Here is an 11,735-nt window from a genome sequence, read left to right as displayed (position 1 = left end):
GTACATAAGAGAAGAGGGGTACATAAGAGAAGGGAGGGTTACATAAGAGAAGTGAGAGGTACATAAGAGAAGGGAGAGGTACATAAGAGAAGTGAGGGGTACATAAGAGAAGTGAGAGGTACATAAGAGAAGGGAGAGGTACATAAGAGAAGGGAGGGGTACATAAGAGAAGGGAGAGTATATAAGAGAAGGGAGGGGTACCTATGATAAGACGGGTACATTTAAAAAGGGAGGGGTACATAAGAGAAGGGAGGGGTACATAACAGAAGAGAGGGGTACATAAGAGAAGGGAGAGTATATAAGAGAAGTGAGAGGTACATAAGAGAAGGGAGGGGTACATAAGAGAAAGGGCACATAAGAAAAGGGTACATAAGAGAAGGGAGGGGTACATAAGAGAAGGGGCACATAAGAAAAGGGTACATTTAAAAAGGGAGGGGTACATAAGAGAAGGGAGAGGTACATAAGAGAAGTGAGGGGTACATAAGAGAAGTGAGAGGTACATAAGAGAAGGGAGAGGTACATAAGAGAAGAGGGGTACATAAGAGAAGAGAGGGGTACCTATGATAAGACGGGTACATTTAAAAAGGGAGGGGTACATAACAGAAGAGAGGGGTACATAAGAGAAGGGAGAGTATATAAGAGAAGTGAGAGGTACATAAGAGAAGGGAGGGGTACATAAGAGAAAGGGCACATAAGAAAAGGGTACATAAGAGAAGGGAGGGGTACATAAGAGAAGGGGCACATAAGAAAAGGGTACATTTAAAAAGGGAGGGGTACATAAGAGAAGGGAGAGGTACATAAGAGAAGGGAGGGGTACATAAGAGAAAGGGCACATAAGAAAAGGGTACATTTAAAAAGGGAGGGGTACATAAGAGAAGGGAGAGGTACATAAGAGAAGAGAGGGGTACATAAGAGAAGGGAGGGGTACATAAGAGAAGTGAGGGGTACATAAGAGAAGGGAGAGGTACATAAGAGAAGGGAGGGGTACATAAGAGAAGGGAGGGGTACATAAGAGAAGGGAGAGGTACATAAGAGAAGTGAGAGGTACATAAGATAAGTGAGAGGTACATAAGAGAAGGGAGGGGTACATAAGAGAAGAGAGGGGTGCATAAGAGAATGGAGGGGTACATAAGGTAAGAGAGGGGTACATAAGAGAATGGAGGGGTACATAAGAGAAGGGAGGGTACATAAAAGAAGGGAGGGGTACATAAGAGAAGGGAGAGGTACATAAGAGAAGGGAGGGGTACATAAGATAAGGGATACTTTTGAGAAGGGAGGGGTACATAAGATAAGGGAAAGGTACATAAGAGAAGAGAGGGGTACATAAGATAAGAGGGGTACATAAGATAAGGGGTACATAAGAGAAGAGAGGGGTACATAAGATAAGGGGTACATAAGAGAAGAGAGGGGTACATAAGAGGAGAGAGGGGTACATAAGGTAAGAGAGGGGTACATAAGATAAGGGAAAGGTACATAATAGAAGAGAGGGGTACATAAGATAAGGGGTACATTTGAGAAGAGAGGGGTACATAAGAGAAGAGAGGGGTACATAAGGTAAGAGAGGGGTACATAAGAAGAGAGGGTACATTACATAAGGAGGGGTACATAAGAGAAGGGAGGGTTGCATAAGATCAGAGAGGGGTACATAAGAGAAGAGAGGGGTACATAAGAGGAGAGGGGTTCATAAGAGAAGAGAGGGGTACATAAGATAAGGGAAAGGTACATAAGAGAAGTGAGAGGTACATAAGATAAGAGGGGTACATAAGGTAAGAGAGGGGTACATAAGAGAATGGAGGGGTACATAAGAGAAGGGAGGGTACATAAAAGAAGGGAGGGGTACATAAGAGAAGGGAAAGGTACATAAGAGAAGAGAGGGGTACATAAGATAAGGGGTACATAAGAGAAGAGAGGGGTACATAAGATAAGGGGTACATAAGAGAAGAGAGGGGTACATAAGAGGAGAGAGGGGTTCATAAGAGAAGAGGGGTACATAAGAGAAGAGAGGGGTACATAAGAGAAGAGAGGGGTACATAAGATAAGGGGTACATTTGAGAAGAGAGGGGTACATAAGAGAAGAGAGGGGTACATAAGATAAGGGAAAGGTACATAAGAGAAGAGAGGGGTACATAAGATAAGGGAAAGGTACATAAGAGAAGGGAGAGGTACATAAGATAAGAGGGGTACATAAGATCAGAGAGGGGTACATAAGAGAAGGGAGAGGCACATAAGAGAAGGGAGGGGTGCATAAGATCAGAGAGGGGTACATAAGAGAAGGGAGGGGTACATAAGAGAAGGAGGGGTACAGTAACATAGATGGCACATTACATTACCATGTCCATAGTGATTACCTGTCTTCAGATCATAGAGCTTTAGGCCCTCATTCAGAGCCGTACGCTCTGAGCAGAGCGCACGCTCTGAATGAGGGCCGGCCTCCATTTTCATGGAGCGTCCTCCTGGACGCTCGTATAGCTGTGGGTCACCACCCACAGGCTATACGAGAGTGCATTGTGATGGTCGCGATGGTCGAGACCATCGCGACCATCGAATTTGCGAGCCGGAGCCTGCGGTTGAGGTTTTCAACCGCAAGCTCCGGAGTGATTTTGGCTCTATCAGAGCCAAAATCACTCCCACTGACATCACTAGTGATGTCAGTGGGCCGTCTTCTGACGGGAGGCGTTCCCGTGGGAACGCCCCCGTCAGGGAGGCACGCCCACCAAAGGGGGCGTGCTGTCAATCAACATTGACAGCACGCCCCCTTTGATCGGACACAACGAGCGAAGGACTTTCCTTCGCTCGTCGCGTCTGGCGCATGCGCACGACGGAGCTCCCTCCGTCGTGCGCATGCTCAGTCCATAACATCGACCCACTTGCGAGCGGACAGCCGCTCGCGAGTGGGTCTGAATCAGGCCCTTAGTTCCTTCTGCTTAAAAACTATTGAACTTCCAGCACATTGGGGCCAATGGCAACTGGTTATAGAATTACTGTGTTAGTAGTTGCCATGGGAGGGTGGAGGATGACTGAGGTCTTAATTTGACTTCTTGTGTTGACCATATATAAAGACAACGATGGTGAGTGTGATTTCTCATATGTGGACCAAGCTGCCCAAGTGCTGTGAAATGCATCGGTCAGCCATCGATGTGTTATAAGCGGTACACCGTGGTGAAGATGGTCCAGCTGTCTTCCAGTTGGGAGCTACGACGTGACAGCTGTGTTTTGTATCTGTCTCTATTTGTTGCTGGAGCCTTCCTGTATTCTTAGACATTTTTGGAACTCTCTGGCTAAAAACACGACTATCTTGGGACAAGTCCATCATATATTGGAGAGGGAGTCCTCAAGTCTACAGTGTCCCCAGCACCAGTTGGACAGAAGTGGACCTATTAGGATGGAGACTGGTGGGAACCAGATGCAATCTGTACAGTCTCCAGCAGCAATTGGATGAGAGCTATGATTAGATGGAGATGGTTGGGGATCATTTAAACTCATAGGAGTCTTTAGAAGAATTACTATATGCCAACAAAAATCCATAGGAAGTTGAGATCAGTCCCCTCAAATCCATCCTGCGAAGGTAGATTATTTCTAATGGGAAATGTCGGGCCAGGGTTCCTGATGTCACAAGTGTAATAAAACCCGCTCAAACTGTAAATCTATCAACTGGAAGTGCTCTTGAAAATGATGTTATTCTGTGTAGAAGCACAGGGGGCGCTGTGTTTGGGAGAAATTATATATTCTACCTAATCCAGTCCATTCTTCAAGTGTCCTCTCCTATGCCTGGTGGTACGGCAGGATTATTTCTTGAAGGGCCAATCCTGATTGGGTTGTCGACTAGCTGGTATATGTGGTCCCAAGTGATTACTGAGGGTTTGTTGACATACAGTATGTGTTACTGTGGGGTCTTGGTAGACGCAATCCGGAATAGAGTATACGGGGAAGAATTTCACTTGTGTCCATCCGTATCTGGGTGGGTGTTAAGGTGACAGACGTCACTTTGTGTGGGTAGTCAATCTATTTGCACGTCGGAATGATCTGGTCCTCCATCTTTGGGTTGTGTATGGAGGATACCTGACTTGTCTTCTGCCCATCCTATATAACTTGGCTATGCATTGCTGCAACTTTTTGAAATGGGCATGAGGATACCGGGTCTATGTGGGCAGTTATTCTCACCTATTGCCCACGTGGGGGAGAATGCATCCTTCCCGCTGGCGCCTGCGACTTGCTGATCCCAGTGAGTGCACGATGAACAAACAATACATTTATTTTATTTTTACTAAAATATAAAACTTTTACTAAACTTGTCACATAAACATATAAAACCAAAGAAAAATATAAAATGTTCAACTCTACAAATGCAGTAAAAACCGTAACTGTAGAACGGTGCAGTATACCAGTGTGACGTGGTGCTGGTCTGTATTATCTGCTGGGCACAGGTACTGCCAGGTAGGTTCCCCTTGGGGGGATATCTTCTAGTTGGCAAGTGTTGTATTGTACAAAACACCTCTCTATTCTAAGGTATGCATAGGTAGAAAAGCCCAATGCTTAGACTAGTATAGGTATAAAATAATAGTCTGGTGTGAACGGGGAGCAGCGTCCCGCATCTCGGTCATATTATCCGCGAATGATCCCTTCCCCCATCATTTCCTGGCAATCTCTGGAATTTGGGAGTCATTATCCCTCTTAAGCTGCATACACACACAACGAATGTTACCAACGATTTTATGAGCGATTTTCTGTCAGATTATCGGTCAGATTTTTTAAAGTGTAATGAACGATTTTTTTGAACTACAAACAATTTTTGTAACTTCCCTTAATGAAAATCGTTCAGTTGGTCAGTCAGAATGAACTACAAACGGGAACGCACATGAACGATAATCGTTCATCGCTAAAACTTAGAAACTGAACGATTTTTTCAACGATTGAATGATAATGACGTCATTATAGTTAAATCATTCAAAAAATGGTTATGTGTGTACGCACCTTAAGACTTGGATTCCCGGCATTCGCCTCAGTATCTCCTGGCCAGGGAAGTGCGACAAAGTGTCAGAGATATAGAGCAAGACAGCTAAGTGATATAACAGTATATAACATGACATCATAGTGTAATAAGAGTATATGGCAGGTCAGGGCATCTTAAGAGCATATGGCAGGATGGCACAGTGTAATAATATGAGATATGGTAAGAACTTACCTTTGTTATCTCTATTTCTACGAAGTCCATAGGGTTCCACAGGATACCTTGGGGTATAGGTGTGACGTCAGTCATCGGGCACCATAGAGTTAAGCTTTCAGCCTCCCAGGATGCACTAGGTCCCCCTCCTATACCCCGCCCCCGAGCCAAGGCATCTCAGTTACGTACCAAGCCATAGGCCGGAGGAGGAGAAGGAAGAGAGAGAGAAAAAAGATCTGGATACACACAAGAATCACGTTCTCACCAGAGGGAGACGGAAAAACCGGTGACCAGAGTAAAGCCCATCTGCAGCACAGGTGCGACAGGGCGGGAGTCCTGTGGAACCCTATGGACTTCGTAGAAATAGAGATAACAAAGGTAAGTTCTTACCATATCTCATATTTTCTACTTCAGGGTCCATAGGGTATCCACAGGATACCTTGGGGATGTCCCAAAGCAGTATCCCTTAAGGGTGGGGACGCTCCTGTGCTGAAAGGAGAATCCGCCGCCCGAAGGAAACATCCTGAGAGGCGAAGGTGTCAAACCTGTAATACCTCACGAAGGTATGGACAGAGGACCACGTAGCAGCCTTGTAGATCTGGACTGCAGAGGCACCACGTCGAGCTGCCCACGAAGGACCCACAGACCTAGTGGAATGAGCCTTCAGAGAAGGAGGAACCGGCAGACCTTCATGAAGATAAGCTTCAGAAATAGCCATACGGATCCAGGCTGCCAAAGTTTGCTTTGAAGCAGGCCAACCCTTTTTACGGAAGCCATAGAGGACAAACAAGGCGTCCGACTTCCTAAACGAAGAAGTGCGGTCAACATAAGTCCTTAAGGCCCACACAACATCCAAAGTGGCCTCACCCACTGAAAGGCCAGGTGAGTTAAAGGCCGGAACAACGATTTCCTCGTTAACATGAAACTGGGAAACAACTTTGGGAAGAAATTCAGGACGAGTGCGTAGCACTGCCCTGTTCCCATGAAAAATCAAGAAAGGGGGTCTACAAGAAAGAGCCCCTAAATCAGAAACACGTCTGGCCGAAGCTATGGCCAGAAGGAAAACAGTCTTAGCTGTTAGCCATTTAAGATCCACTGAGCCCAGTGGTTCAAACGGCGGTCCCTGGAGAGCCCTCAGGACCACAGCCAAATCCCAAGGCGCCACAGGTGGAACAAAGGGTGGCTGAATGCGTAGAACACCTTGCATAAAGGTGCGCACATCCGGGATTGTAGCAATCCTACGGTGAAACCAGACAGACAGGGACGAAACCTGTACCTTCAAAGAAGCAAGGCGAAGCCCATGGTCTAGTCCCGTTTGTAGGAAGGCGAGTATCCGAGACAGACGAAACTCCCGCGGTGCATAACCTCTCGGTCGACACCACTGGAAGAACGTATGCCACACGCGATGGTATATCCTCGCGGAAGACGGTTTCCGAGCTCGTAACATGGTACGCACTACAGAGCTGGAAAACCCCCTGGACCTTAACATGGCTGTCTCAACAGCCATGCCGTCAAAGACAGCCGAGTCAGGTCCGGGTGAAGACAAGAACCCTGCGACAGAAGGTCCGGTCGTAGCGGCAACCGCAGAGGACTGTCCACGGACAGACCCTGAAAGTCTGAGAACCAGTGCCGTCTGGGCCACGTGGGAGCTATCAACAGGAGCGTCCCTCCTTCTTGTTCGAATTTCCGGATTACCCGTGGAAGGGAAACCGGAGGAAACAGGTAAGCGAACCGGAACGTCCACCGGACGGACAGAGCATCCATCAGAGACGCCTTTTCGTCTCTTGTGCGAGACCCATACACCGGCAACTTGTTGTTGTGCCGGGACGCCATGAGGTCGATCTCTGGAAGACCCCACTTGTCCACCAGCAGTTGAAAAACGTCCGGGTGCAGGGACCATTCCCCCGGATGAACGTCCTGGCGACTGAGAAAGTCGGCCTCCCAATTTAGCACTCCCGGGATGAAGACAGCTGATATGGCCGGAAGATTGCGCTCCGCCCATACCAGGATCCGAGACACCTCTACGAGAGCCGCCCGACTTCGGGTTCCTCCTTGCCGGTTTATGTAGGCCACGGTGGTAGCGTTGTCCGACTGGACCTGCACTGGGCGACCCTGGAGAACCCAATGTGCCTGCTGGAGAGCATTGAAGACCGCTCGGAGTTCCAAGATATTTATTGGAAGCTCTGCTTCTGTCGGAGTCCACCTGCCCTGGAACAAGTGTGGACCCGAAACTGCTCCCCAGCCCCGAAGACTGGCGTCTGTTGTCAACAGGACCCAATTCGGTACCCAAAACGGACTACCCTTGTTGAGATGGGTAGTCTGCAACCACCAGGCAAGGGACAGACGAACCTCCGGGGTGAGCACTATCGTCTGGGATTTTAAAGACGGAGGCAGTCCGTTCCATTTGGACAGGATTAGGTGCTGCAGAGGTCTGGAGTGAAACTGGGCATATTCCACCATGTCGAACACCGACACCATGGAGCCCAGTAACCTCATCGCCGAGTGTAGAGACACCCGGCGGCTGTGCAGACAACTGCGCACCCTCGACTGTAAGGCAGAGATCTTTTCCCCCGTAACAAAGATCCTTTGCTGTCCCGAGTCCAATAAGGCTCCGAGGTGCAGAATCCGCTGAGACGGGATTAGAGTGGACTTCTGCCAGTTTATCAACCAGCCATGCCTGTGCAGTAAGGCAATGGTCAGGTCCAGGTGACGCAGAAGGACCTCTGGCGATACTGCCACTAAGAGAAGGTCATCCAAGTATGGCAACATGCGGACTCCCTGCAGCGGCAGAGAAGCCGCCATAACCGCCATCACCTTGGTGAACACGCGCGGTGCTGTCGCCAGGCCAAAAGGTAACGCCCAAAACTGAAAGTGGTCGCTGCGGATTGCAAACCTGAGGAACTGTTGATGGCGCAAAAGAATAGGGACATGCAGGTAAGTGTCCTGTATGTCCAATGACACCATGTAGTCCCCAGGTTCCAGCGCCAGAATGATGGACCGTAGGGTCTCCATCCGAAACTTCGGCACCCGCAAAGACTTGTTGAGAGCTTTGAGGTTGAGAATCGGACGATACGACCCATTGGGTTTCTGCACCAAAAAGAGATTGGAATAGAAACCCTGGCCCCTCTGGGAGAATGGAACAGGCACTATAACTCCAGCCTGGAGCATAGTGTGCAAGACCTTCCGCAGCTCCGTGGCCTTGTTCCGGTCTGATGGTAGACCCGTGGTGAAAAATCGAGCCGGGGGTCTGTGTCGGAAGGAGAGGGCATACCCGTGGGAGACCACCTCGAGAACCCAAGTGTGTGTCGTGGTGACCGACCAACACCGGGCGAACTGCAGCAGGCGGCCTCCCACTTTGGGATCCCCCAAAGGGAGGCCCGGACCGTCAGGCCGCAGGCTTGTCATCTGGCTTAGGGGCCGGACGTCTGGTACTCCAGGCCTGCTTCCGAGGCTTGGCCGATTTCTTGGGGCCAGCCTGTCGGGGAAAAGACTGTGGTTTGGGCCTGCCCTGGGCCCTATAAGACCAAAAGGACGATGGCCCTGAACCTGAAGGGACAGCATCCGACGGGAGACATGCCGATTTAGCTGCCGCCAGTGTGGCTACAATCTTGTCCAGATCAGGACCGAAGAGAACTTCTCCGTTAAAGGGCCTCCAAACCCTTTTTGGAATCAGCGTCCGCCTTCCAGGATCGCAACCACGAGGTGCGACGAGCAGCCACCGCTGCCGAAGAAATTCGAGACACCAGGGTACTAATGTCTAAGGCCGCCTCGTTGATATAAGTGGCCGAATCACGGAGATTACCAATCAACTCTGCCTGCTCAGCCGGACAGTCGGAATCGAAGGACGCCTCCAACGTATCCGCCCAGCGCTCCATAGCTCTGGCAACCCAGCAAATGGCCATAGCCGGCCGTGCTGCCCCCCCCCGCAAGTGAATAAGCGGACTTCAGGCAGATCTCCACCTTGCGGTCCGTAGCATCCTTAAGGGAGGACATGGATGGCATCGGCAATGTGGCACTATGGACAAGACGTGTCACGTGAGAATCCACCTGTGGAGGGGATTCCCACTTAGCAAAATAATTATCCGCGAACGGATAAGCCACCGCCAGACACCTCTGCGGCTGGTATCGCTTGCCAGGCTGTTTCCACGCCTCCTCTAAATGGTCCACTAACTGAGGAAAGAGGAAAGACTGTGGCATCGCCCTTCACATCTTTAAAAAAGGCATACTTGGATTTGGACACCGGAGGAACTTCGTCCTCAATCACCAAGGCTGTGCGGACTGCCCGAATAAGTCCAGGAATATATACCTTGGACTTAGCGTCAGCGTCCTTAGCATGGAGAGGTTCCTTATCGTAAGGATCCAGAATCTCCCCATCATCAGACGTCCCCTCGTCATCCTCATAAGGAGCCGACAGAGACGCCACCGGCCGTTTATGAGGCTGCATCACAGACTCCCCCTGCAACACATCCGACAAGTGCTGTACAGAACTCGTCAGGGAGTTAACCCACGCTGGCTCCTGAGAAACCGGGAGCGGGGAAATAGGGAGACTGTGGGGTACCACCAATTGTCGTGGGAAACCCTGCATGGGTGACGACACCACTGACCGCTGGGACAAACCCATCTGTGTAAACGCGGGCTGCGGAGCTAACTGGCCCACTAAGGTTGTAAGTGCCTGAGCGAAACAAGCCCAGGGCGGCTCCTGCACCGGTGCTGTAACCGTAATAGGCCGCGCCAAGGACAAACACTGCCGGCAGAGGCCCTCCGCGCTACCCTCCCCCTCCGCTAAAGGTACTTTACACGTAGTACACTGCAGCCGGAAAGGAAAGTCACTTTCAGACATGATGGTAGAAAAAGTATGTGACCCCTCTCACCAATTTTTTTAAAAAGGCGAGAGGCCACCCTGCAGCACCGCACCACAAGGGCTTAGCAGAAAGAACAGGGACAGTAATAAAGCTGACAGTCAGAAATGGAAAGTACAAGCAGCAGCGCTAGCACAGTCACATACAATGCAAAGAAATATCAATTCCTGCACTAACAGCGCTGATCACTCAACTACACAGACACAGGGCCTGGTAGGACACAGCGCTGCATACACAGACCTGACCACAGCGGAGGAGAGGTATGCGGGGGGACCCAGACCACGATGCTTCCGTCCAGCACTTCCAGCAGCGTTCACCATGCGTTCTTGAAGATGGCCGCCGAGGAGCAGAGAGGTTGGCCTGGGGGAGGAGCGCTGCCACAGGACCAGTCGGCGTGTTGCAGAGAGGGCTGTGTGCAGCGGGGGAGGCGCCGGCTGTGAGACAGGGAAGGCGCACTCCCCTGGCATGCATTTAACCCCTGGGATGCCGCAGCGCTACCGCTCTGCCGCGGTCCTGCAGTCCCAGGGGGTAGTGGAAGCGCAGGTTAGTACCTGGCTCCACGCTGCAGCCAGTCCCCAGGGAGCCCCCTGCCTGGGGACTTCTGGACCATGTATCAGCGGGGACCCACCGCGGGACCCCGCTGCTTACCTTGCTGCCCCCCTTGAATCCGGCCATGGTCCTAAACATCTGGGGTCACCGCTAGCTGTGACCCAAGATGCTTACCAGCATCCCCGGATCGGTACCGGCGTTCTGGTACCGGCGGGGGTGTAGGGAAGACAGCATGGACGTCAAAACTGACTGTCCATCCAGATATGCAGCCACAGCTGCATAGAAGATAGCTTCAGGGGCTCTTCATGGCCCCCTTCTTACAGATGCCTCCGACTCCGGCCGGGCACCGAACTAAACTGAGATGCCTTGGCTCGGGGGCGGGGTATAGGAGGGGGACCCTAGTGCATCCTGGGAGGCTGAAAACTTAACTCTATGGTGCCCTGCGACTGACGTCACACCTATACCCCAAGGTATCCTGTGGATACCCTATGGACCCTGAAGTAGAAAAGAGTATATAGCAGAACAGTGTAATAAGAGCATATGGCAGGATGGCACAGTGTAATAAGAGTATATAGCAGAATAGTGTAATAAGAGCATGTGGCAGGATGGCACAGTATAATAAGAGTATATAGCAGAACAGTGTAATAAGAGCATATGGCAGGATAGTGTAATAAGAGTATATAGCAGAACAGTGTAATAAGAGCATATGACAGGATGGCACAGTGTAATAAGAGCATATGGCAGGATAGTATAATAAGAGTATATAGCAGAACAGTGTAATAAGAGTATATGGCAGGATCGAACAGTGTAATAAGAGTATATAGCAGAACAGTGTAATAAGAGCTTATGGCATCACAGTGTAATAAGAGTATATGACAGGACAGTGTAATAAGAGTATATGGCAGGACAGTGTAATAGTATATGGTAAGATGGCACAGTGTAATAAGAGTATATGGTAGGACAGTGTAATAAGAGCTTATGGCATGACAGTGTAATAAGAGTATATGACAGGACAGTGTAATAAGAGTATAAGGCAGGACAGTGTAATAAGAGTATAAGGTAGGATGGCACAGTGTAATAATAGTATATGGCAGGACAGTGTAATAATAGTATATGACAGGACAGTGTAATAAGAGTATATGGCAGGATAGTGTAATAAGAGTATA

This window comes from Taudactylus pleione, unplaced genomic scaffold, assembly GCF_031769625.1.
Source record: "Taudactylus pleione unplaced genomic scaffold, aTauple2 ptg001767l, whole genome shotgun sequence".
NCBI lineage: Eukaryota > Metazoa > Chordata > Amphibia > Anura > Myobatrachidae > Taudactylus > Taudactylus pleione.
This window is presented reverse-complemented; position numbering follows the sequence as displayed.